Here is a 26,799-nt window from a genome sequence, read left to right on the forward strand (position 1 = left end):
CATGCTTAATAGTCTAGACACAAGGCACAAGCTTGAAAATGTTAAATAGACTGTCAATTCATGACACACACAGCCAATGTTTGCATGCACCCTTTTGAATTTTACACTGCTAAAATTTACACAGTACAGTCTGGTGTAAAACACTGGTTTTGATTTTGCATTTATTTGTAAACCAGCAAATTGAGCTTTTTTTAAATTAAACCAGTAAAATCTTGTATTCTTTTATACCATTCAGCTGTTATACGTTTGACAGTGGAAGAAACTACAAACTTCCCTCTTAACACTGATGTGTAAAGAAATAATTGTAAACTTAGCTGTATAATTTCTCCATAAAACATCATATTTTAATGATTCTATTGTATTGTAACTTCTAAATGTGAGCAATCTGGAATCCTACAACAAAATTTAACATCATGTACCTTAACAATAATGCTGAGCATCCTATAAAGCAGATAAAAAGTAATGAGTCAAATTCACTCTAGTCTTGAAATCTACATTTCACATGTTGCCTTTTATGTTGAGATGAAAATTCAATTCTCATGAATCAGTGGTGTACTTTAAAATCAATTGCAGTTTAATATGTATTGTGCATTGTAATATAGGAGAGGTCAAAATGAAAAAGTCTGCACTTGAAAAACCATCGATAAGATGACAAGTTTGTATTAAAAAATGTTTGAGAAAAAAATGCCTTTAATGTGTGTCTCAAATCCACTAGTAAACCAGACAAGGAACTAAACATCCCAAACATAATCAGTAAATTTCAATTATAAAGATAGCCCAAGTTTCGCTGAATAAAAGTGTCTGAATATAGTCAAGTTCATACCTATAATACAGGGATCTAAACAATTGTTACTAACCAGGCAACAAAAGTGTGGAGGGTTCTGTCACAGACACGCAAACAATCTGTCTTTGTGACTGGGAGACAATTACCAAAGTCCTCTATTCCCATAATCCTTTTATCTAATGCAATCGCTTTGTTGAAAAACCTTGAGAGATTGAAGAAAATTAGAAAGACATAATGCTATGCCTATTTTCAGTAAATCAAATGTTATTAAACAATTTCAAATGCCCCTTTACCTGTTTGGTAATGATCACGACACAACTGTACTCTAATTTGCACCGTATATATTCTGGTAATAATAATCCACCTCAAGAACTGCATGACAAGCAAACATCTGTACAGACTACTGTATATCCTTGCTTATAAATCAAGTCTAACTGCATTGATCCTGACATGCCAACACACTGTGCTATGGCAGATCTTGGTCTCTGCAGTTTGTAAGGAGTAATCAGTAGAAACTGATCTGCAGGCATATTATGCTAGGGCAGATCATGATCTCTGTTGTTTGCAGTTTGCAGTGACTTATAAGCAAGTATCTACCATAATCAAGTTCTTGACACTCATAACCAAATATATTATAATGGCACTATATCATTATCATTAAATATCAGTGCCAAATAAATGTTCTGTTCTTAAGGACACAAACAATTAAGCAAAGTGTTTAGCAGAGTAGGATTTATAGAAAATTAATTGGAAATAGAAGTGACTTTAAAAATGCACCAATGTGAATTCAATATCTTTACTAACAGTGTATACAAATAATTCTTTCCAGTTTTCAGTTACTACAACTTTCTGAAGTTGCATATGCAAGGGCAGTGCCACATGCCAGGCAGTGTTATTCAAAAGGATTTTTAACAAGCATTTTCTTGAGCTTTGTTTTTCCATCAAAGAAAGAAGTAAAATACATGTGCTATTGAATTACAATATTAATTATTTTGACTTCTATTTAACTCATCAGTTCAATGTCAGTTAGTAGTACGCACTAGAAGACATGAATATTTGGCCTCTTAAATGATTATCTTGTTGAATGATAATAATATAGAGAAAAATGTATATCCTGAATTGGGGGGGGGGGGAAGGGGGACCTATTTAATATGGCACATGAATATATCTCTGCCTGATGGACTCAGCATATTTCTCTTGTGTGTGTGCATCTCTGTGTGTGTGTGTGTGAGTTAGATTTTTAACATTTCTTTAACAATTTTTCAACCATACTGCTACGATGTTTGCAGTGTGGCAGTTTATAGTGATGTCTAGCACTGAGGCATCATGCTGTAGACATGTAGCATCATGTCCCACCCAGTCACATTATCCTGGCACTGGTCAAACAGTAATTAAACTAACCTCTTCATGCTGAGTGCCTAGAGGCAGCTGCAAGGACCATTTTTCAAAGTCTTTGGTATGACTCAGCTGAAGTTTAAATCCGCAACCTCCTGCATCTGAGACATGCACTCGAACCACTTACGCCACTAGACCGGTCCCTATTCCGCATATAAAATTAAATTTTTCTTCTGACTCACAATAAAACATTTATGAAGTTTTATCTATTAATGGGACAGTCTTGGTTGTATCATACCTCACTATAAAGGTCACCTCACTTATAATCCCAACTATACTTCTATTTTTCCCATGAACTACTTGACAGTAAAGGATTAGAAACTTCAGAAAATAGTTAATCTGATACTTTCAAACAGCATGAATGCAGATCTGCTCTCTTATTACATGCCACTAGATCAGGGTCCACATTCCTTGCATAAAATCAAATGAATAGCATAAAAAAGCAGACCTTTATCTGCCGGTGCTTTAATGAAACTGCAGATAATCTGGACTATAATGCTGCTCACAGTTGTGCACACTTGGTTCACAAGCTAATCTAGAAACTCCAAATGATAATTGGAGCATGATAAGAAACTGTATTAATGTTACAATGATTTTTTTTGTAAAATTTGTAAATGACATATTGCCCAGAGATTATATTAATGACGCAGCTTGAGAGTTACTTTTGACAGATTTCAAATGAATATAATAATAACAATAACTCAGGGAACTCCAAAGAAATGCAAAATACTGAACCCCTTTCGAAGAGAACTATCACACTGCAACTGATGTACAAAGTTTTATGAATTTCCACCCAGTGTGTTCAGAGGAAATGTAGTTATTGATGGATGGATGGATAGATGAACAAATGGAGGGTCCTCATAATATCCCCAGTAAGGGAATAAAAATAAGTTTTAAAGAAAGTAATAAACTACACACTCACCCATGCTCTCAAGCCTGTTTGAAGTATTACAATGGATTGCAGAATATGTGCCAGTCATTTTCAACTCTGACCTATCATTCCATCTGTTTATGTTTTTCCCATAACAATAGAAATGCGGGGGCTATGAAAAACATTTAAATCACCACCCATTTTATGCTCTCCTAACTCCCAAGTTATAATCAACAGGAGACTTTGATCTACCCAGCAATATCACAGCACAATAGAAAGTCAAACATAAGGGGCATGCCTGACAAAGCAAGTTATTCGGAAATCCGTCATATTGCTTTATGCATGACCACATTCTATATTTTTTTTAATTCATATGATAACCAACAGCCTTATTACTTTCCAATCTTATAAAATAGGTCATAGCTCATTTACTTTAATATCTTGCACACCTAAATGGATTTCTCCAAATCAAATCCATTTGCTTTTGAGATGCATTACAAAGCACTGCAAACTTTTGTCAAACTAATACTAAAGTATTTTGGTACCTGTCACCAGTGCACATCAGGGTTCCCATAAATGGAGTTAATCTTGAATTTTATTATCTTACTTAAGATAAACAATATATTCAAGACGATAAAAAGAAAAATTTAATTTTTTCCTATTATGGTGATTATCACTTTCATTAATAATGGAAGAATTCATTAACATAAATATTGATAATGGAATAATGGAAGAGGGCAAAAGAAATACAACTCAAGACATAAAAATAATACAGAAGATGAATTCATATGATTTCTGTTTACTGTAAGTAGCCAACACAATTTTGACTAATTGTCACAGAGATAAATTGCCCACATGAATTTGGGGTGTAAAGACAGTAGATTGGTAATATTTTAGTAAAAAGTCTGAATCTAGGTTCTGCCATATGATCTGTCCTATGATAAATACCTATCTGCCAACTTGGTAATAACTTGTCTGAGATCTTTTAAACTAAAGTTTCACAACAAATTCAGATGAAAGCATATAAAAATTCAAAAGATAACTGCTCATTCACCAGTGGGATGTCTATTCAATGTTGATCCCAGGACCAATACTTTGGAAAATTTCCTCTAGTTCCAGTAATCAACAAACCCATATAAGATTTGTTTATGGAGGTAAAGTTTCACAGCAAATCTACCTGGAGACAAAGAAAGTGAATGCTTGAGTCTTCATACATCACTGAGATGTCTATAGTTGTCACGCTGATCAACTGCCATAAATCTGTGGCCAAGAAGACCATGTGGGCCTAAAATCACTCGCCTGCTGATACATTCAAACAGCTATATGCAACAGCTGTTCGCCATGCTTTCTTCAAAGTTTGTTTATTGCATTTGTTATAATAGGAGGTCCAAGTGGGCCTGATATCACTCACCTGGCAAATAAATTTATATAAAAGTAAACTGTAGTAATAAGACAGATACATGTATCCTGGTTAAAAGGATAATTTCCTGCAATTTCATTGAAATTGGTGTAATCTTGAGTAACACATCAGCTAAAGTATGTGCTGCATAGGCATCTTGCAATGTATGAAACTGATGGGTGTTCATGCTAGGCCTGTACCTATCAAATTTGGTCCTAGTCAGGCATTTTTATAAAGAAAGACATTTTTAGATGATCACATACATGCATGCATATGAACACAGAGACACACAAACATACACATTGCAACAAAAGATGTACTTGATGAAAATGAGCATCATTAGCAGGTTTTCCATCTAGTTGCTATAGAAGCCACATTGTTGTTATGGTGGTCACCTCAAACACAATTCTGTCCTGGGCACATCCTGAGGAACATTTCTACCAAATTTAATCAAAATTCTAAAGAAACTGACAACAGGTTTTCTACCTGGTTGCTATGCTAAGCATACTGTTGCTAGGGGCTCCACCCAAGACAGATTTTTTCTAACAAAGTTTTATCAATATTAGCTCATTCATCCAGAGGAAAACAAATCTAAAATAGGCTTATCCACCTGTTTTCAGTGAAAGCTGCTTTGTTGCAAGAGAAACCACCTTGAATATAATTCTGGCAGAACATGTTTTATGAAACATTTCTACCAAATTTGATCAAATTTGTCTGAGCCTTTGTGAAGTAGCTTAAGATAGGTATTCTATCCAGTGTTATGAAAGCCACTCCATACAGAACTCTGATAAGCCATAACCTAATATTTCATTCAAATTGACCCAGTTGTTGCAGAAAAAAAATCTAAAACACAGGTTCTCCATTAAAATCAGGTTGTCATCTGGCAGCTAAGGAAGCTATGTTGTTGTTTGGGAACCATGCATTTATGTTTGATAGAGAATGTCTTGAGAAACATTCCTATAGAATTTAATCAATACTGGCTTGGCCATTCTCAAGAAGACAAAAACTATAATAGGTTTTGTTATATCTTTCTATAGAAGCCACACCATCACAAGGGGAGCTACCCATGACAAAATTTGGATAAAGCATGTGATATAAATAAAACTGTCTAACAGTTCTGCAAGAGGTAAAAACAGGTTCTTCCATCTAGCTGCTGATGAAATTACAATGTTGCTAGGGGAGATAACCCAGACAAATTAAAATAATGCATGTTATAAGAAATATTCTAAATGAGTTTAATCAGAACAGAAAGAGCCATTGTGGAGAACAAGTTGAAAATAGATTTTCCACATGGCTGCTAAAGAAGCCACAGTAGTGCTAAGGGAAACAACCTGAACACAATTTTTTTAGAGCATGTCCTTAGAGATATTCCTATCTGGTCTAATTAAAACTGGCACAGTCATTCGGCAGCAGATGACAAAAATAGGTTTAAATAACACACAATACAAAGGTTCAATAGAAACTTTATTGTACATATAAAATCTTTCACATAACAGGGGCAAATCCTGACAAAGCACAGTGCACCAGCTGAGCTCTGAATTTTTTATATAGGAATAAAGGTACCTCAGAAAGAGACTTAGGGGAGTTTGTAGGTTTGTGAAGAGTGTCCAACATGTTTATGTGGAGCTGCACGGGGCTGATACTAGGTATATAGGGACACAGATAACCAAAACTTGATAAGTCTGATCCTATTGATTGCTACAATAACAAAATTCAGCTAATACTCCATACATGCACCGTAGGAAGTGGGTATGAAGTATATGGGCATAATAGTTGAGTACATTTAAGTACTAACACAAATTGGGGGTCAAAAGCAAAGATGTGAATGCATGAAACCTGGCAATGGCCCAGCTTGGCAATTTCTATAGGAATACCTGAGCAAGAGACTTAGGTGAGTTTGTGTGTGTGTGTGTGTGGGGGGGGGTGATTTGGATTTTTAACATAGCTTTAACAATTTTTCAGTCATATTGCTACAATGTCTACAGTATGGCAGTTTATAGTGAAATCTAGCACTGGGACATCATACCACAGACATGTAGCATGATGTCACACCCAGTCACATTATCCTGACACCAGGCCGACCAGTCCTAACACTAACCTCTTAATGCTGAGCGTCAAGCAAGGCAGCTGTTAGTAAAAATTGTATAAGTCTTTGGTATGACTTGGCCAGGGATCAAACCTATGACCTCCTGCATCTGAGGGAGATGCTCTAACCACTAGGCCACCGGAGCAGTCCAGAAGAGTTTGTAGGGTTGTGAGGAGTGTCTAACACTTGTATGGGGAGTCTTAAAAGGCTGATATAAGTTATATAGGGACACTGATAACCAAAACTTGATTAGTCTGATCCTGAGGATTGCTATTATACCAAACATCAGCCGACTTGGCAATGGCCCCGTAGAGCAGAGCTGGAATGGTATGCTATGTAAGAAATGTCCCAAATAAACAACATGGTGGAAGGAGGGGAGGCTGGTTGTTCTTTCCACAAATACTGTTAAGTTAAATGCAGCATCTACTTGTGCCCTAGTTGCTGTATGAAAAATGTGGTCTTAACTGACAATGTTTGATCACATGCTCCAACTCAGTGGTCTGATTGATTCAACATGACAACATATCTAAATTTAGTTACTAGCTTATGAACATATATTGGCTGCAATGACATCATGACTGGGCAGAGACACCATAGCAGACTAAGAGGGGCCCAGCAAGGGATCAGAGAAGGATGCATCGTGTAGTACTTAAACTACATTTAATCAATTGAAAATTAATTTTTTCACATAGTTCATAAAGTAGCTACAATACTGCTTGGGACACAATTTTCTCATAGCATATCCTAAGAAACATTCATAATTAGTTTGGTCATTGTGGAAAAGGAGTTAATAAAGGCCTTCCATATAGATGCTTTGGAAGTCACATCATTATCAGGGGAGTCATTCAAGGCACAATTTTAACAAAACACTAAGAAACATTCCTGATTAACATTGATTAAAACTGGCTCAGATGAAGTTGAAAATAGGTTCTCCACTCGACTGCTAAGAAACAATGGTAGTTGAGACACCCAACCAAAAATACTGACAGAGAATGTCCAAAGAAACATTCCCATTAAGTTTGATCAAAAATGGCTGAAGCCATTAAAGAGATGAAGTTGAAAATAGGTTTTCCACTTGACTGCTAAGAAACAATGTTAGGGGTGACACCCAACACAAAATACTGACAGAGAATGTCCAAAGAAACATTCCCATTAAGTTTGATCAAAAATGGCTCAGCTGCTCTAGGTAAGATGCAAAACAGTTTTTGCAAATGGTTGCTATGGAAGCAACATCACCACTAAGGGAACCATCCTGAACATACTTTTGGTGTGGCAAGTCCTAAGTAACATTATTGCTAAGTTTTGATACAAATAACCAGACAGATTTTTAGAAGAAGTTAAAAAACAGCAAATATGGATGGACACAGAGCCATGCCATAAGCTCATACAGCCTTTAGTCGTGTAAACTCAAAAAACAATAATTTCAAGGTTTTAACATTTTTAAAAATACATATCTTCATCAATATTTAATGACTGATGAGCATTGTTTGTACAAATCATGAAATGTCCAGTTGCTTTTTGTGAAGTTGTGTTGTTTTACTATAGGAAACCATTTTGATGGCAAATCAAAACCAATTATACAAATCTGAAAGGCTTCTATGCAAATGGTATGATCTGTTAACTTTGGTTAAATTCTGATGTGCACTTTTTAAGAAGTTGTTTAAAGGATTTGGTTGGGATTTTTTAGGACACTGGCCATATCTGATAGCAGATCATCATCACCATTTGTACACTCTGCCAAATTCGGTTCAGATCTCTTAGTTCTTGAGAAGGTGAAAACAATGAATGTTAATAGACCATTTAGGACTAGCACAGACCATATTTAACTGGCAACTTATGATCCACACAGACCATATTTAACTGGCAACTTATGATCCACACAGGCCATATTTAGCTGGCAACTTATGATCCACACAGGCCATATTTAACAGGCAACTTATGACGCACACAGGCCATATTTAACTGGCAACTTATGATCCGCACAGGCCATATTTAACTGGCAACTATGATCCACACAGGCCATGTTTAGCTGGCAACTTATGATCCACACAGACCATATTTAACAGGCAACTTATGATCCACACAGGCCATATTTAACTGGCAACTTATGATCCACACAGGCCATATTTAGCTGGCAACTTATGATCCGCACAGGCCATATTATACTGGCAATTTAAGATGCACACAGGCCATATTATACTGGCAACTTATGATGCACACAGGCCATATTTAAATGGCAACTTATGATCTGCACAGGCCATATTATACTGGAAACTTATGATGCACACAGGCCATATTTAGCTGGCAACTTATGATCTGCACAGGCCATATTTAACAGGCAACGTATGATGCACACAGGCCATATTTAACAGGCAACTTATGATGCACACAGGCCATATTTAACTGGCAACTTATGATCTGCACAGGCCATATTTAGCTGGCAACTTATGATGCAAACAGGCCATATTTAACAGGCAACTGACGATGCACATAGGCCATATTTAACAGACAACATATGATGCACACAGTCCATATTTAACAGACAATGTATGATGAGCAAAGGCCGTATGAAAAGCTGACATGACCTTATGGCCAGGTGAGCCAAAAATAGTGAAAGTCAGGTCATCACCAAACTCATCTTAGTTTACACACTGATTTAAAACCAACTGTGTTGAAATCAAAGAAAAATATGACTGCTACAATGTTCACAAGCAATAGAGATGACTACTCTCGGTCAATGATGGGCAGTAACTGTTAACCAAATTAATCATAATCCAACTAATCTAAACCAGTGTTGTGAATTAAGCTTTACAGCAAATTTGGTTGAAATCAAACAAGATGATTCTTTGAACTGAATTTTCCCACTTCTCAATGACTTTACCAAGCTTCTACTAACTGAGTTCAACTGGGTCTCACAAAAATCAAGCTGCATGTTAAGTTTGGATGAGAGATATATGTATGAGACAAATGTGGTTGGGCTTGATAATAATGGGCTATAACTCCAATAAACAATGATGTATAATTTAGTCATGGTTTTGATATTAATATCAAGCTGCCTTCCAAATTTGGTTGAAATCTAAATAGTTAAAGGATTTACTGTGCAAAAATGAAAGTAGGTGGGTCCGATATTCATGGGCTTTCACTCTGCTAATTGATGATGCAGAATGCTAACAAATGAACTCAAGGCCTCATCAATATCAAAATGCAAATCAAACTTGGATGAAATTCAATAACAAAGGGAGTTATTATGCAGAAACAAAAATGGGTGGGTCTAAGAAACAGTGGCTACAACTTAACTAAGTGACAACACAGTACAGTGCTGATCAAACTCAGCAAAGATCTCGTCAATATCAATCTGCAATCTACATTTGGTTCAAATCAAACAATAATTACGGGGTTTTATTGAGTAGAAATAAAAGTGGGAGTTCAACAATCAGGGGACATAACTCTGCAATATGATGACATGAAATGCAGACAACTGAATCAGCCAAGATTACATCCACATCTAGCAGAATATCAAATTTTGATTAATATGTAATAATAATTATAGTGCTGAAACAAAGGTGGGTGGGTCTAACAATTAGGGGCTATAACCGCGCTAAATGACACACAGAATGCTGACAATCAGACTCTGCTAAGGTATTGTTAATATCAAGCTGCTTACCAATTTGGTTTAAATAATAATTATCGGTGTTATTGTTAAAAAACTAAAATTGGGAGGGACAGAAGGTTGGATGGATGGACAGGTAAAGATTTAATGTTTCCCATTGTCTATGAAAAGTGGGCAACAATAAAAATGTTGACGCTAGGGTGTTCACAAGCTTATGAATTGAGAGAGAGACAAAAATTATTTTTATATTTCTCACCATAACAGTAGGCAGTAGACAATTAAACCCCAATCAATGAATTTTAATGTAGCATGCACAGTACTGGCAATATAAACTTCTGCAAAATGTCTGAACAAAGTAAATGAAGACTGAAATACAGGTACTTGGCAATCATCAAGTTGAATGGTACATGGATTTTAATTTTTATAACAACAAAATATCATTCCTGTGTCTATGACACATCAATGTAGGATTCACTCTAATTTCTGAATATTTTGACAAAAACAATCAACCAAATTGCAAAAATCATGCATCATATGTTCAAATCATACCTCTATTTCTTCATTACATCTCTCATGTTCAGAAAATTACCTTTTAATTCAAATGTAAAGATGAATTAAAAAAATAAAACTTTCAATGCCAGAAAAGACCAAGATTCTTGATTAAGACACCATACACTTATGATCATCAACCTATGTAGATATGACCTTTAACAGAAGCTCTAAATATACACTAATTACATGTAACAATTACACCAAACCAACACAGTTTGTACTGTCTAGGATGCTCCTTGTCAAATTCATAAACACTATGTGTAAGTATATTGTGCATGCACCCTCATGTGCAGCTCAATGACATATAGTATAATTATAGACTAAATTACAGACTGTGACAGCTGAAACCCAGCATGGGGCATGTAAATAACACCATTTTTAGTTAATTCTTTTCTTAAAAATCTACAAAAACACTAAAGAAATCCAATTACCTCACTACGTCTGGGACAGAACCACAAAGGATTTCCTTTTTATTCTGTAAATATTATTTTCTCAAAAGTTGAGCTTCATATATCTATTGTAGCTATTATGTATATATTTATAAGCATACCAACTTTAACTGGTGTCATTCTAAGTGCACATTTTACATGTAATGAAACACAATCTATCACAGTACCAGCAGTAAACTGTCTTTTGCGCAGTACACTTTTCTATTGTACCATCACTCTATGCAATATGGAGCCTATTGTGTTCTTTGTAATGTTATCATCATATTCGTGGCAAAAACAGATGTTGCATCACAGCACCAAAGAAAACATTTGATAGATTCCATTAATATTCTATTATTATCACCATCCTTGAGGAGCAAAGAGCGTAAAGCTATTTTAATGTTCTCTTCTTCATGTCTGGGTGTGTAAACCGCACAACAATGAACAATATAATAGGCCGTCAAGATAAACACGTAGTGATGTAAATTATTCAAAATTTTCCAATAATAGCCCCCTGTTAACAAGGCTTATATTGTCAATGGTTTGACTTTTAAAGTTCCATCAGGAAAGGCAGTGACATCTTAACAAAGAAAATGTAATGGACGCTGATGTTTATCACTCTATCTTTAATAAGGACATTAGCATCTATCTACAAAAAGATGATTTTTTTGTACCTCAATTTATCTGCAGTACAATAACAGGTGTGACAATAGATTCCTTGCACAGAAACTTATAATAAACATGCTGCATGTTTTATAATAGATGAATATTAGCACTCACATCTGACCCTATTAAAATAATCTCTTTTTCTTCTTCCAGGTACAATTATGGAATCAAATTGATTATTGAGGTTTGTTTGAGACATTAGATTTTGTTTAACTGTTTACCTAGAAGATGAAGATAAGTGGTAATGATGTCAGGAATGAATTAAATCACGGTGACAGTCAATGTATCAATGTAAAGATTATTTCTATCTCTTTCATATCCAATGCAACAAATGTCAGCTGCTACTACTTTGACCTTTCAACTTCACCTGCTACTACCTTGACCCTTCACCTTCATCAGCTGCTACTACCTTGACCATTCACCTTCATCAGCTGCTACAACCTTGGCCCTTCACCGTCACCATCAGCTGCTACTAACTTGACCCTTCACCTTCACTTGCTATGACCATGACCCTTCACCTTCACCATCAAACCTCTTAGAGCATTAAAAATGTTCATAACCCATAAGAAAACTCCAGCTTATGCTAAGTCTGATAATAACCTTTTCATTACAATAGTAGTGTAGAAGTTGCTACTGCTGATGGTGTTGTGAGGCTGTACCTTCTTACAAAGTGTCTGCTTTATATGGCTATCGTTTTCTAGAGGGTGATCGCCCTCAGTATTGTTGCCCAGACTGAGCAAATATTAAAATAAAGTGTGAAATTATAGATGGAATAAATAGAGATCTGAGCAGATATATTTAACAGAATGAGACAAGCCCCCATACATGGAAAAAAACAAAAATTTAATCAATTACATAAACAACTGGGATAATACATTACATTAGGAAGATACACTTCTTTCTGGAATAAATCTTTCACCTAATTTCAAACACAAATATATTTATATAAATAGCCGATCTGTTTTAAATGACAGAATTAGTTCATCATATAATCGAGCAAATGATCAAAGTCATTGCCTTGTACAACTTCATAACCTGCTTTAACGTGCTTATTCCGTCCACTCCAACTTCACTGTGGTGTTTCCTCTAGGCCCTTTTGCTTATTCCCTTTTTCAACCTCCCTACTGTCTCACCTCTTTTCAGCCCTCAAACTTTGTGTGGGTAGGTGGATACATAAGTACTTAGATACATAGATACTTGGATAAGTAGGTATGTGGATATGTCAGTGGATACTTCAGTGGATAAGGGGCTCAGAGTGGCCAAGTGGTCTCAAGCGTTCTCCGTTATGGATCACTGCCATCTCACCTCTGTCTGCACCGGATGAGTCTCAGATTCAGCCAGTGTGGGCAAGTGAGAAAGCTTGCCGGTAGCTTCTCATGGGTAGGTGGTTCTTTCCTGGGTTATTCCTCCACCATTAATACTGGCCACTATGTATAGCCTATCGTGTGCTGAAAAATGGCGTTAAACCCCACAACAACAACTTCAGTGGATACATCTGTGGAGCTATTTCACCTTTCAAATAAACAGAGAAGCAACCTAAATCTTCTGTCATTGGTCCTACTGGGAACATATCATTACTTCCCTTTTTTATGTCAAATATCATTCTATCAGAATTCAAACAGACCAAAGGCTATCTGGTCAAGCTAAACATGGCAGACCATAAACAAACCTAGTTTCACAAGATTAATGTACTTCCTAATGACTATTTCATCAGTGATTCCGATTGGCATTACACGAGACATAACAGTTCCAATCTCGTCTCAATTATACAAATGAATGAATGAAATTCATTATATGTCTTAACTACATTATTTTCAGCGAATACACACATTCAAGTCTTTAGCATACATGAAATCATCTAAGATCGGTGAACTAAAACTGATTCTCGTAACTCATATCAACTAATGTATGAAATTCTTCGATTCCTATAGTAATCAAGATGACAAATTCAAACAATTCATCAGCTTATTTAAAGATCATTGTACGAATTCAGATATATGAACTCAACACAGTTACACTTATACAAAAATTGATCTACGGATTTAAACAAATAAATTCATGCAAATATAAAGAATTAAATTCAAGCAAATCATATTATATTGGTATCAATGAATTACATGAAACTGACATAAATACCTTGTGCTTTCAAACTTTGTTCACATCTACTGCCAAAATTGTGTCCATTGACTTGCCAGACAGCCAGTCCCTTTGACCAATGTTTTATGAGAGAATTTCTTCCAAATTCACTCATGAAATCCATTATATTCTCACTCTTGCAGGAAAATTGCAGAATGACTAGATTTTTTTGATGAGGGCAATTTAACCCCAAGAATTTTCGTGTGGGAACCACACCCCTTTTTAGCATAACCAATCAGGATTAAATATATTCACCGCCTTTTATAACTAGGCACCAAATGTGCATTCAGCATGAGTTATAGAATTTCAAACAACAGATCTGGAAAAACTCGGCTTCTGACAGTTCTGATATAAAATCAAAGGTAACCTTCCCTATTCTAGTTGTCTAACAGTTAAGTAAATGAAGGCTTAATTAAGAATCACTTCCTCTCCCAACACAGACATTAGAAATCATTGCAGTATAGTGATTAAACAAGCACCTGTCCCCATAAATATAATTAATTGTTCTCTGGCCTAAATTAATGTGCTCTTCATAGATTGACAGAAATTTGCATCTTTACAAGTAGATGTAGTCATTTCCAATACTTCACACATATGAGTTAAGGTTAAAGTGTCCTTGACTGCTGACCTTTGCCCTCCAAACAAATGGAAACCATGTAATATATGCATAGCATCAGGTGACCAGATTTTAATGATACTCTTCACACAACAGGAGAGAGACACATTTCCAAAGGTTATGACAGCAATAGGAGGTTAAAGTTTTTCCAAAGGTTATAACAACAATAAGAGGTAGAGGTTTTTCCTATGGTTGTGTTATCCCTGTGACCTTTGTTTTTATTTAACTTTTGGCACTTTAAACACCAGATATGGACAAATTCACTAATGAAGCGACTTAAAAGTATGATCACACTGATGGAAACTGTTGAAAAAACATTTTCTGAAAAGTATTAGTTATGGAACACTGGAGATTTTTGTGACTAAAGTTTAAACGAAATCCAATCTGACAATTTTGATCAACTGACCCCTGCAAATTTGACCTTACACTTTAGAGCCCATCCATCGTTAATTATATTTCCTGAGATCTGAATGAATTTAAATAACCAATTCTTGATAACAAAAACTTTTTCCACTAAGAATAATTCACAACAATATCAATCCAAAATAGTAAAGTACAACATTCATCACAGGGTCGGGGTGGGGTGGAGGAATGACTGAGCAAAAATAAGGTGTTAACCACAAATTCACATAAGGAATGGTCCAAATTATTACTTTTGTTCCCAAATTACATTTTAATTTCGTGTACAAACACCTGTGTTTGGGAACAATTCTAAATCAGGTACCTACTGTTAGAAAGGCATTCTTCTGCATGGTTAAATGTTAAGTCACACAAAAATATTGTCAGTTCTTCACTGAACATTTGCCTTTTGATGTATTTATGTTAATATGAGGTAAAACAGAAGTTAAAAGAAAAATGTAGAAAGCAAATAACCGATATTAAAGGAAAATACAGAAAGGAAATAAGAAAATCTTGGAAGAAATTTGTGCTCACAAACAATTTGGTTCCAGATGATATATAATCCAAATGAGTTGCTACCTTTTGAATTTTCTCAAAAATGAGTGAAGAATGAGATGAAATTCTTTTGTAAAACATATAACATCCGATTCAACACTTTAATTCCTAATGTAAAGGTGGAAGCACACCTTCAAATACTTCAAAGTGTGTACAACAGCGGAAAAGTTCAATCTTGCCATCGAAAGCTAAAAGTTAAAAGAAACATCATGTGAAATATTTTAACTAAATTTTAATACCAGCTTTCACTGAGTAATGAAAGAGATGTCACAAAAAATTGTCCATAAACATATAACCCTCATTATAACATGGCAGCTGGGAGCCATAACTGCCAATTGTATTATGTATCAAACCTGGCAAAGTACAGCGAGAAAGATTAAAAATTGAATAATTGCATATACATGTCACTGGGATGAGAGGAGGAAGAAACACTCTGGGTAAGGGAGGGATAAAAACACCGCCAATAAAATATTGAGTAATTACATGCTAGTAGGGGTCCATAATGCATAATGTACTGAACTATGGTAAAACAAGACTGCTTCTATTACCTGAATGTGTGTCAAAGGCATAGGATAAAAACAATTACACCAATCCCTTGATAACTCACGCCCTGATAACTTGCGAACCTGCTTATAATGTGGGGTCAGGCGTGGATCCCATTTTTTAAACCAGAAAATACCCCAAAAAGTTATCGAGGGAGAGGTGTATATATGTATAGTAATAACTTTAACTTTTGTAAAAGAAATATATTTTTTCACTTCACAGAATGTGTACATTTAATTTTGTCATATAAAAGGTTTGGAAAGGTTAATCAAAAATAATACTAAGCTTTGTGTTATTGTCATTCAGTTCATATTGTTATATATTTCAAAGTACAATTCAAGTAGCAGCTGAAAAAGTTGCTTCCTTCCTCAGGATGATTCATCATCATTATTTACTTCTCATGCTCTGAGCATAAATATCTTAAGAGTTTGAATTTTTCTGTAATATCACACTGCCTTCATCAGCGACTAGTGTTGATCATGTGACCTATCATGGTCCCCAATCAAACCAAAGTGATCACATTAGAGGACAATATATGGAAAAGAAACGTGAAGGAGGCTATCAAAATACATCAGCAGAGGCCAACACTAAACAGGGACATGGGGCTTGAATTACCATTCATCTACATCAGTCTTCTCATATCATGTGACCATGATAAATCATGTGATCAACATTAGTTATTAGCAGGAAGACCACCAAATGTTCATTATCGGATATTAAACAAACTGTAATAAACGTGCATCAACACCAAATGATCATGAAATGTTGATTATTGGATACCAGACAAACTGTAATAAACGTGCATCGACACCAAATGATCATGAAATGTTCATTATTGGATACCAGACAAACTGTAATAAATGTGCGTCGACACCAAATGTTCTTGATCAGTTACTAGGCCAACTGTAATAAATGTGCATCAACGCCAGCCAGTGCAATCTCAAGTGTGCAGGGTTCCCTTGTAGTTCTTAGTGTATAGAAAGTCACATAGAATTCTGGTTTTGTTGATGATATTGTAATCATCAAGATAATGCTCTGAGTTGCAATTCAGCAACGAGTTCATGAAAAGTTGCCTCAGATTTCATCATTCATGTACAAATATCATTCCTTGCAAACGTCATCGATGGCTTCAAGTTTGTTTATCAACAAGCTCCTGCTCCATGACATCACTGTTGAGCAACCCAAAAAAATGAATGTGTCAATTCACAACACTTGTGCAAACATTTCACACATGTCATGTTTTAGATTATTTGCAACATCAACCCCACCAACTACTTTTACCTATTTGATGTTCTTACAGCTTTGTGGTCCAACCACAATCAAGTACATTTTTGGTATTCTTCAATTGGCTTTCCCAAGCAATCATTACTGAAATTACCAACAACCTTTTTTTCGGTGTTACTAATCTAAATGATCCCTTGGATACTCACTGGTGTTAAACTCATTTACTAAACCTGGTTCGGCCACGTCATATACAAGTTATTGGTTGTGATGTGCATCAAAAGCGAGTCTCTGTCTATATATAGCATCCTGATGCTGTCACCATATCGTGGTTTGATCTTGTCATAGTAAAACCTGTACATGAGCAACTCAGTTAAGTCCAACAGAGACAAGCCAACAGAGATGGGTTTTGCCAATTTCAGCATGACTTTCTTGCTGTGAATGCCATCAAATATTTTTCATGACTGAATGCCGGGTCCACAATTAATTTATTTAGTTTGTCTTCTTCACTGTCACATACAAGATCAACACATTTTTATTTGCAGAGGTTCTCCATAGGTTTGCCAAACACATTATTATTCATCAGGTGGAAAATCATTCTCAAGGTCATTTGTGGCCTTTGCGTGCAGATTAAAATGTATTTGTATATATGGTGCTGTCTAGTCATGCTGGGAAAAATCCAGGCACCCTGTGTACTTTGCTGACACTCATTCCTAATCCTAAATACAGATTTTATACATGGATTACAAATTTGTTTTTTGTCGTAAGATTTGGGATCAGTTTGGATTCATTCATGATTGCAAACTGACAACGGCACAACCACTTGCAAGCTACCACCAAAACTTCTGGAGCCAGCAGATAATCATCATGTGTGTGGTGAAGCAAATCAGGATACTCAGATAAACTTCTACGAGGTATCCATTAGTGTTGTTGCTTCTGTACTCGTGTACATGTTTGTGAATGTCTATGTGTGTAGGATCAATAAATTTCAAACCCACTGATATGCCTGGGTGACATCACTGCCCAACTATAAAGTTTGTACGTGTAAAGATACAAGATGCAACTGTTTGGGACAGTGTGGTCATAACCATCTGGATTGTTTGTGTAAAGATACAAGATGCAACTGTTTGGGACAATGTGGTCATAACCATTTGGATTGTTTGCGCTAAGATACAAGATGCAACTGTTTGGGACAGTGTGGTCATAACCATTTGGATTGTCTTTGTAAAGATACATGATGCAACTGCTTGCACAATGTGGTCATAACCATTTGGATTGTTTGTGTAAAGATACAAGATGCAACTGTTTGGGACAATGTGGTCATAACCATTTGGATCGTTTGTGTAAAGATACAAGATGCAACTGTTTGGGACAGTGTGGTCATAACCATTTGGATTGTTTGTGTAAAGATACAAGATGCAACTGCTTGGGACAATGTGGTCATAACCATTTGGATTGTTTGTATAAAGATACATGATGCAACTGTTTGGGACAGTGTGGTCATAACCATTTGGATTGTTTGTGTAAAGATACAAGATGCAACTGTTTGGGACAGTGTGGTCATAACCATTTGGATTGTTTGTGTAAAGATACATGATGCAACTGCTTGGGACAATGTGGTCATAACCATTTGGATCGTTTGTGTAAAGATACAAGATGCAACTGTTTGGGACAGTGTGGTCATAACCATTTGGATTGTTTGTGTAAAGATACAAGATGTAACTGTTTGGGACAGTGTGGTCATAACCATTTGGATTGTTTGTGTAAAGATACAAGATGCAACTGTTTGGGACAGTGTGGTCATAACCATTTGGATCGTTTGTGTAAAGATACAAGATGCAACTGTTTGGGACAATGTGGTCATAACCATTTGGATTGTCTGTGTAAAGATACAAGATGCAAATGCTTGGGACAGTGTGGTCATAACCATTTGGATTGTTTGTGTAAAGATACAAGATGCAACTGTTTGGGACAGTGTGGTCATAACCATTTGGATTGTTTGTGTAAAGATACAAGATGCAACTGTTTGGGACAGTGTGGTCATAACCATTTGGATTGTTTGTGTAAAGATACAAGATGCAACTGTTTGGGACAGTGTGGTCATAACCATTTGGATTGTTTGTGTAAAGATACATGATGCAACTGTTTGGGACAATGTCGTCATAACCATTTGGATTGTTTGTGATAAGATACATGGTGCCACTGTTTGGGACAATGTCGTCATAACCATTTGGATTGTTTGTGGGAGTGTATTGGTGGCTTGTCATTGATATGCCACGTTCCACAAACAGATGCTGGTCAATATCAGAGAGTAATTCCAACTCAACCTTGGTTTTTGAGAGCTGCACATCCCAAGCCATTCTCAGTAAAAGTAGCATGCAGGATCAAAATTGTATTCATACTTGGGTGTATCATGAAACATATCAAATACTTCATGTATAACAACACATCAATATGCCAAAACATATCAAGATAACCACCAAGATTCTGACAACCAAACAGGGACCAGACATTGCTTGTATATGTGTAGTTGTTGGCAGAAATACCTTCGCAAGACAAAAATGAATGGAATGCCTCAATTTGTGGTAAATGTGTTTCAGCAAACCTGTTCTAATTGATCATATCCTTGTAAGGATGGATTTCTTTAGGGATGATTAAATTGAATTTTCCATCAATGGCACCCCCATCAAGTGATTTTGAATCACTCATTACCATTGGCTGTAAGGTTGTCTATGAGCTTATCCAGGCTGAAATTGACAAAATGAAGCACGTCAATTCATTACAGCTGGTCCAACCAAAATGTCCAATATATTTCCATCATGTTTGGAATGATGCTTATTTGTGCATTTAATACTGTTGCTACTGCTTGCATTATTAATTGGCCAACATACCCATGAAGGTTATGAAACACAACTGAAATTTTGTTTTGCTGTGACACTGAGGGATTTTATAAACACTTTTACTGTGTCTCTACCATGGTCAGCATTGGTCATTCAGCTGGACTGTTGCATCTGACTACAGTGTGGCAAAATCCACATGGGACTTGTTCAACAACATGGAATGTACTTGGCGAAATCTCAGGAGCATCCAGCAGAATGTTTAAACATTTAAAATCCATGTACATTACATATGTGACACACATTTTTCATTGCACCAAAGTAAATTTCAAAATGTTTTTCATGGGCCCTGGCATTATTGTCCACTGTGTGGTCCAACCAGTTCTCTTCAATAATACAAATCTAACTGCAATTATTCTATTTAAAAAAAACAAGCTAATGCACAAATTACTCCATTGCAAATATCTTGCCATTTAGGCAATTACTAATAAAAGCTTAAATTGGATCAGATATCCTCACATACAGAAACAGTTCTCATCATCTGACCACTCCAGTGGCCTAAGAGATTAGAGCATATACCTCAGGTGTGGGAGGTCACAGGTTCAAATCCTGGCCGAATTATACCATAGACATAAAAATGGTGGAAAACAGTATAATCATAAATACAGAAAAAACAAAAGCCCTACTAGTTACAATGCAACAAAAATGAACAAGTCTAGATAGCAACAAAGTCCAGGTTCTATTTGACAATGTGAGCCTTAATATGACCTCGCATGACAAAGTTCTTTGTATATTCATAGATAACAATCTTACTTGGTCTATTCACATTAAACATGTTTCAAAAAAGGTTAATTCTTATCTTTGGCTACTGAGGAAAATCAAAACACACATTCCTCTTCACTATGGGGTCATCTTTTATAAAAATTATATTCAGCCATATCTGGACTATTGTAATGTAACTTTGGATACCTCTAATTCAAACATAACAAAACTTTTAAGACTCCAAAAGAGGGCTTGCCATTTAATTCTAGATCAATGTAAAGACAATTTCCAGGATGCAATGAATAATATAAAGATTTTAACAATACATGAAAGAATATTTTTTAGAAAGGCCAAACTGATGTATAAAGTATCCAGAAAAGCCTTTCCTGTCTATCTAAGCAATATCTTTCACCAAAATTTAAGGTCCATAAGAAGTAAAAATTACATTATACCAAGGCCAAAGAAGGAAATGTTTAAAAAAAGTTTTCAGTATAGTGGTCCACTGGTATGGAACAACATTCCCAGTGACATAAGGCAGGCTCCTAGCATTTCTTCTTTTCATAATCAATGTCTCAAATGGAAGAAATCTTTGGACAATTGAACAGTTTAGTACAATAAATACTGCCTGCTTTTCTTTTAGTTTGCATCATTTTCACAGTTGAATTCTTCAGTGCAGGATGATATTTTATATTTTATATATGTTTATATGTTCATAGATGCCTGTGCATATGTTCCAGGCTTGATACTTTGATTTTTAAGATCACTTAATTAGTGTCAAGCCAGATTCTTCACATCATGTTGTATATACTGCATATATTGTACATAACAGAAGGCCTCAAGGTAGATTAGTTCTGTAACTGAGTTACCTTCTCTAAATAAAGTCTTCATTATTATTATTATTACTGACAGTTGCCTTGCTTGGTGCTCAGCATTATGAGGTTAGTGTTAGGAGTGGTCAGCCTGGTACATGTATCAGGATAATGTGACTGGGTGGGACATGATGTCACATGTTGGCGGCATGATGCCCCAGTGCAAGACATCACTATAAACTGCCACAATGCAGACATCATAGCGATATGACTGCAAAATTGTTAAAGCTAAGTTAATATACCAAAACAAAAAAAAAAGTTATCATCATTTTGAGCACTGTAATATATTTGTTCAAGTACATGTTTTATTTCATTGAGTACATATCCTTGTTTTTATACTTAATTATCATAGTAGTGATAATTATGTAAAGATACAGCATTCCGTATAAATGACTTACATCAGTCTGTCTGCATTGTAATACACTGTCTGCATTGTAATACTCTGCTTGCATTGTAATACTGTCTGCATTGTAATACACTGTCTGCATTGTAATACTCTGCTTGCATTGTAATACTGTCTGCATTGTAATACTCTGTCTGCATTGTAATACTCATCTGCATTGTAATACTCTCTCTGCATTGTAATACACTATTGGAACTCATAATAATTTTTAAAAAGTTTAAAAGTCATTTCAATGCATGATATATCACAAAATAAAGTCCTTAACTTTATACCTTTATTTCACTATCAATGACATGTCCATGTAATAAAAAAAGTATTTTCCCTTGTGTCCTCTAATGCAAAGGTACAAAATGAGCATGTGGTTTCCATAGCTATGTACACAAAATGAATTAATTGTGATTCAGTTCCACTTTCAAAATAAATGAATTTACAAGCTAATGGTGATTATTACTCTTCAAACCTTTTCTGAAAGGTACTGAAGCACAAGAAAAAGTATAATTAAGTTAAATTCTAAATTGTGTACATTTTGAGAACAAGACAAGTACTGATCGGTGATGAAAACTTGATGGATGCCAGTATCACAAACAACATCCAAATTTTTTGCTCTGAATGTAGCAAAAGAATAGTAGCACATGAACAGTGCTAAAATTCCATGGTCCATTTCTTGTGCTGTTAATCTGTCTCAGGCACAGCCAAAGTGAGTATGAGAGAACACTTGCCAGTAGATTCCCATGGGTCAGTGGTTCTTACTGGGTGTTTTCCCAGGTTGTTCCTACAACAAATACACTGGCCCCATGTATAGTCTATCTGAGAGATAAACAAATATCCCCCACTTCATCTGTCATATCATTTCAGAGGTAATTTTCTTGTACTAATTCTCTAGCTGTAAACAATGAGGATAATCTTTTCTTCATTAAATAATTTTTCCCCACATAATTAAATGATATGTCATAAATAATGTTTGATACACTGTGTTATGATAAACATATAAAAATATTCAAAGTTATATTTGTTATGTATATTTGATCTAATTTATATTTGATTTAATTTAATTGACTGTAAGTTTTTAAATCCTTTTATTTTTTAATTTCATTATATGTCATAATAATGTAATTTTGTTTACTAGGAATTTGACATTTTCCAGAAATTAGTTTCACCTGACTGTTAGTTGTAAACACCAAACTTTGTATCTTATGCTGACCTAGCTCCTGGCCTTGATGGAGGGTTAAGTAAACAACTTTTTTTTATTCATTTTTAATGATAATCATAGAATCGAAGCTGTACTGGTTTACATGCCATTAGACTTGTAGATTCCTTCCAAGCCTTTCTAGAATGTGATCACGTGACCCTCATCAGGGACTCTGTTTTACATCTCAAGTTTCTGTGTAACCTTTGTTTATAGAGATTTTTCTCAGTTGGGCTTCTAAACACTGGGACGTAAAGATGTTCATTTTGTTGTGACAGTTTCAAGTTATAATTTTTATTCAAATTATTTGGATTCTAAAAGATTAATTCTTTTTCCTGGAAATACTTGAGTGCTCATACAGAGTTCTTGGACAAAGACATTTATTTAAATTTTATTCAGAAATTCAAACACCGGAATATTATTGGCTGTGGAATAAAAAAGAACTGTAGATGATACAACACCACAAAGGCTACAGTATATGAAATCGCCCTCCATTTTGGATTTTTCATCAGGACTTAGACTTGAATTCATTAGAACATTTCATTACTAGGACTTCTAAAATTTAATTCATGGATTATTCTTGGATTATTTTTGGATTTGATTCAACCATAATTTCATTTTTTTTTCCATTTTTACAAGTGTTTTTTCAGGGAAATAAATTATTTGTTAAATTTTTCAAAGCTTGTTGTTTTCACTCTTTCTTTTGTTACTGTTTATTAAAGCCTAAACAAATAACATAAGAAACTGTACTGTTTCTAATTATATATATACAATTATCAACAAGTGCTATGAAGGGCTACAATTTAATGTAAGTTATATGTGAAAAATGCAAGCTGAGATTTCAAGCTCTTGTTATCTTCTTGCAAGAGTTAAACTATCAAATGATATATAAAGCAAAAGATAAATAAGACTCTTTAAAGTTTGTAAAAAATATAAAAATCAAATAAATCATGCATAATTCCACAATGTAAAAAAAGAGCTTGTTTTGGCATTGATTCCTTTCCAGTGGCATCTGCTGTTTAGCATGTAGCCTAATATTGTGACCTTACATGTACATAGTGATAATACATAGCATATTAGTTTACAATTATTATGTTTTCAAGAGAAAGCAGGTTATCTCTTCGATACCCATTCATTTTATTCACAAATATAGATATATTTCTCCAATATTATCTTCATTAAATCCTCCAAAAAATGCTGTTCTAGTATATTTTTTTACAGAAGGCTCATCATAAATATTTGTGTCACATACGATTTGGACTATCCTCTAAAAACAAAATGGTTGTCCCTAATAGATTGTGGAACAATATGACTGTTCATGAACCTTCTATTGTTGAAAACAACAAATTTAAACCCATATATAAACCAGAACCCCAATAAATGTTCAAGAAGTAAAAAAGGTTTAATTCTGGCCCTGTTAACTGATATTAAATTTATTAAAAGAATTATATTATTCTGCCTGCAATAACTGTCATAATGTATTAATAAATTTCATTTTATTCAATTCATATCAAAGATAACATGAGTTTGATATCTGATCTATAATGCAACATTAAGGACTCTGTATCATCAATACACAATGGTACTCTGCAGCATTGACAAGTTACACCACGATGTTTCAAACAATATTAATGACGTGTCATTATGCTCAGTAAAGTTAAACAATGGAATATTATTGTTGTTGTTGTTAGTTGTTGCATTCATGGCAGCACCACTGTCCTTGCATGTACAAGAATCACAGATCACCACCTTTTGCAGTGCTTGCCTAGTTAGTTGTCTCCACCTGGTGCTTGCCTAGTTAGTTGTCTCCACCTAGTGCTTGCCTGGTTACAGTGTTCTTGACCTACTGATTACCTAGTATTCTCCAACTAGTGTTTGCATAGTTAGTGGTCTCCACCTTTTGCTTGCCATTTACAGTGTTCTCCATCTAGTGCCTGCTGAGTTATAGTGTTCTCCACCTAATGTTTACACAGTTAGTGGTCTCCACCAAGTGCTTGCCTAGTTAGTGGTCTCCACCTAGAACTTGCCTAGTTAGCTGTCTCCACCTAGAACTTGCTAATTTAGTGGCCTCTACCAAGTACTTGCCTAGTTAGTGGCCTCCACCAAGTGCTTGCCAAGTTACTGGTCTCCACCTAGTGCTTACCTAGTTAGTGTCTCCACCTAGTGCTTACTTAGTGTCTCCACCTAGAACTTGCTTAGTTAGTGGCCTCCACCAAGTGCTTGCCTAGTTAGTGGCCTCCACCTAGTGCTTACCTAGTTAGTGTCTCCACCTTTTGCTTGCCATTTACAGTGTTCTCCATCTAGTGCTTGCTGAGCTATAGTGTTCTCCACCTAATGTTTACACATTTAGTGGTCTCCACCAAGTGCTTACCGAGTTAGTGTCTCCACCTAGTGCTTACCTAGTTAATGGTCTCCAAAAGGTGCTTCCCTAGTTAGTGTCTCCACCAAGTGCTTACCTAGTTAGTGGTCTCCACCAGGGGCTTGCCTAGTTTATGGTTTCCACCAAGTGCTTACCTAGTTAGTGTCTCCACCAAGTGCTTACCTAGTTAGTGTCTCCACCTAGTGCTTACCTAGTTAGTGGGGTCCATCAAGTGTTGCCTAGTTATAGTATTCACCAACCAGTACTTCGTTTGTTGCACTGTTTTCCACCTCGTGCTGGTCCATTTACAGTGTTCTGCAGACAAAAACATGGAATAAAGTATATCTACTAAGAATCAAACTTGATCAAATTTTTTGCAAGAACTTGTTGAAAATCATACAAAAGACATTTCAAATTAAATCTAAACACTAGCTTGTAATGAATTTGAAAATTTATTATGTTACAATATTACAATTCTTATTTCTGCCTTTGAGTCCTGTTTTTTTATATAGAAATACAGTTTGTAGACGTAATTGACAAGTTTTTGTCCATTTGAAAATTAAGAGATTCACACCCATATCAAAATAATGCATTTCTTCAAGACTATAAAATTAAATCAGTTTTATCAATTTTATTTCAATGACTGCAAACAACAAAACAGCTTTTTATTCACACTAAAATATACCCTTCCAGTGGTAGCTCTAAAATTGAGTTCTTTATTGTCAATGTTTGAAGTCCACTGATTCTATAATACAACTTTTATAAACCCGCAAAATAAACTATTCGTGTCTAGACTACAATTGGAATAATAATATCAACCATTAAAAGTCTCCTGCGTTTCTGCCAGATAATACATTTTATGTGCCCAAAATGAATAATATAGAGTTAGGCAACCAGAAGTACACAAACTTGGTGATCTTCTCATAAAATGACTCTATTATCCACACTAGATGACAATACTTGTCAAAGAATCAGCAGAGCATTACTGTGTTGAGTCTATTAAGATGAAAAAAGGTCTTGTCAGCATTTTAACTTAATTCCAAAAGTCATTCAATTGTGAATCTATACAAAAATACAGATTATATTTGATTTCATCTCTTGCTTGACTTCATCCATAAAAAA

The 26,799-nt window shown here is 35.2% G+C and overlaps 1 protein-coding gene across 1 annotated transcript in view; it reads right to left on the minus strand.

Moving 5' to 3' along the window:
* Positions 1-25,984, minus strand: part of LOC149785081 (uncharacterized) — a 303,926-nt gene extending 277,942 nt beyond the window's left edge. Inside the window, exon 1 of the mRNA XM_089978816.1 lies at positions 25,889-25,984. The gene's annotated coding sequence lies outside the window, so the exon portion shown is untranslated. The remainder of the gene's footprint in view (positions 1-25,888) is intronic.
* Between the last annotated feature and the right edge of the window lie 815 nt (positions 25,985-26,799).

The sequence above is a fragment of the Sinohyriopsis cumingii genome, chromosome 13 (genome assembly GCF_028554795.1).
Source record: "Sinohyriopsis cumingii isolate HCF-2022 chromosome 13, ASM2855479v2, whole genome shotgun sequence".
In the NCBI taxonomy this organism is placed as follows: domain Eukaryota; kingdom Metazoa; phylum Mollusca; class Bivalvia; order Unionida; family Unionidae; genus Sinohyriopsis; species Sinohyriopsis cumingii.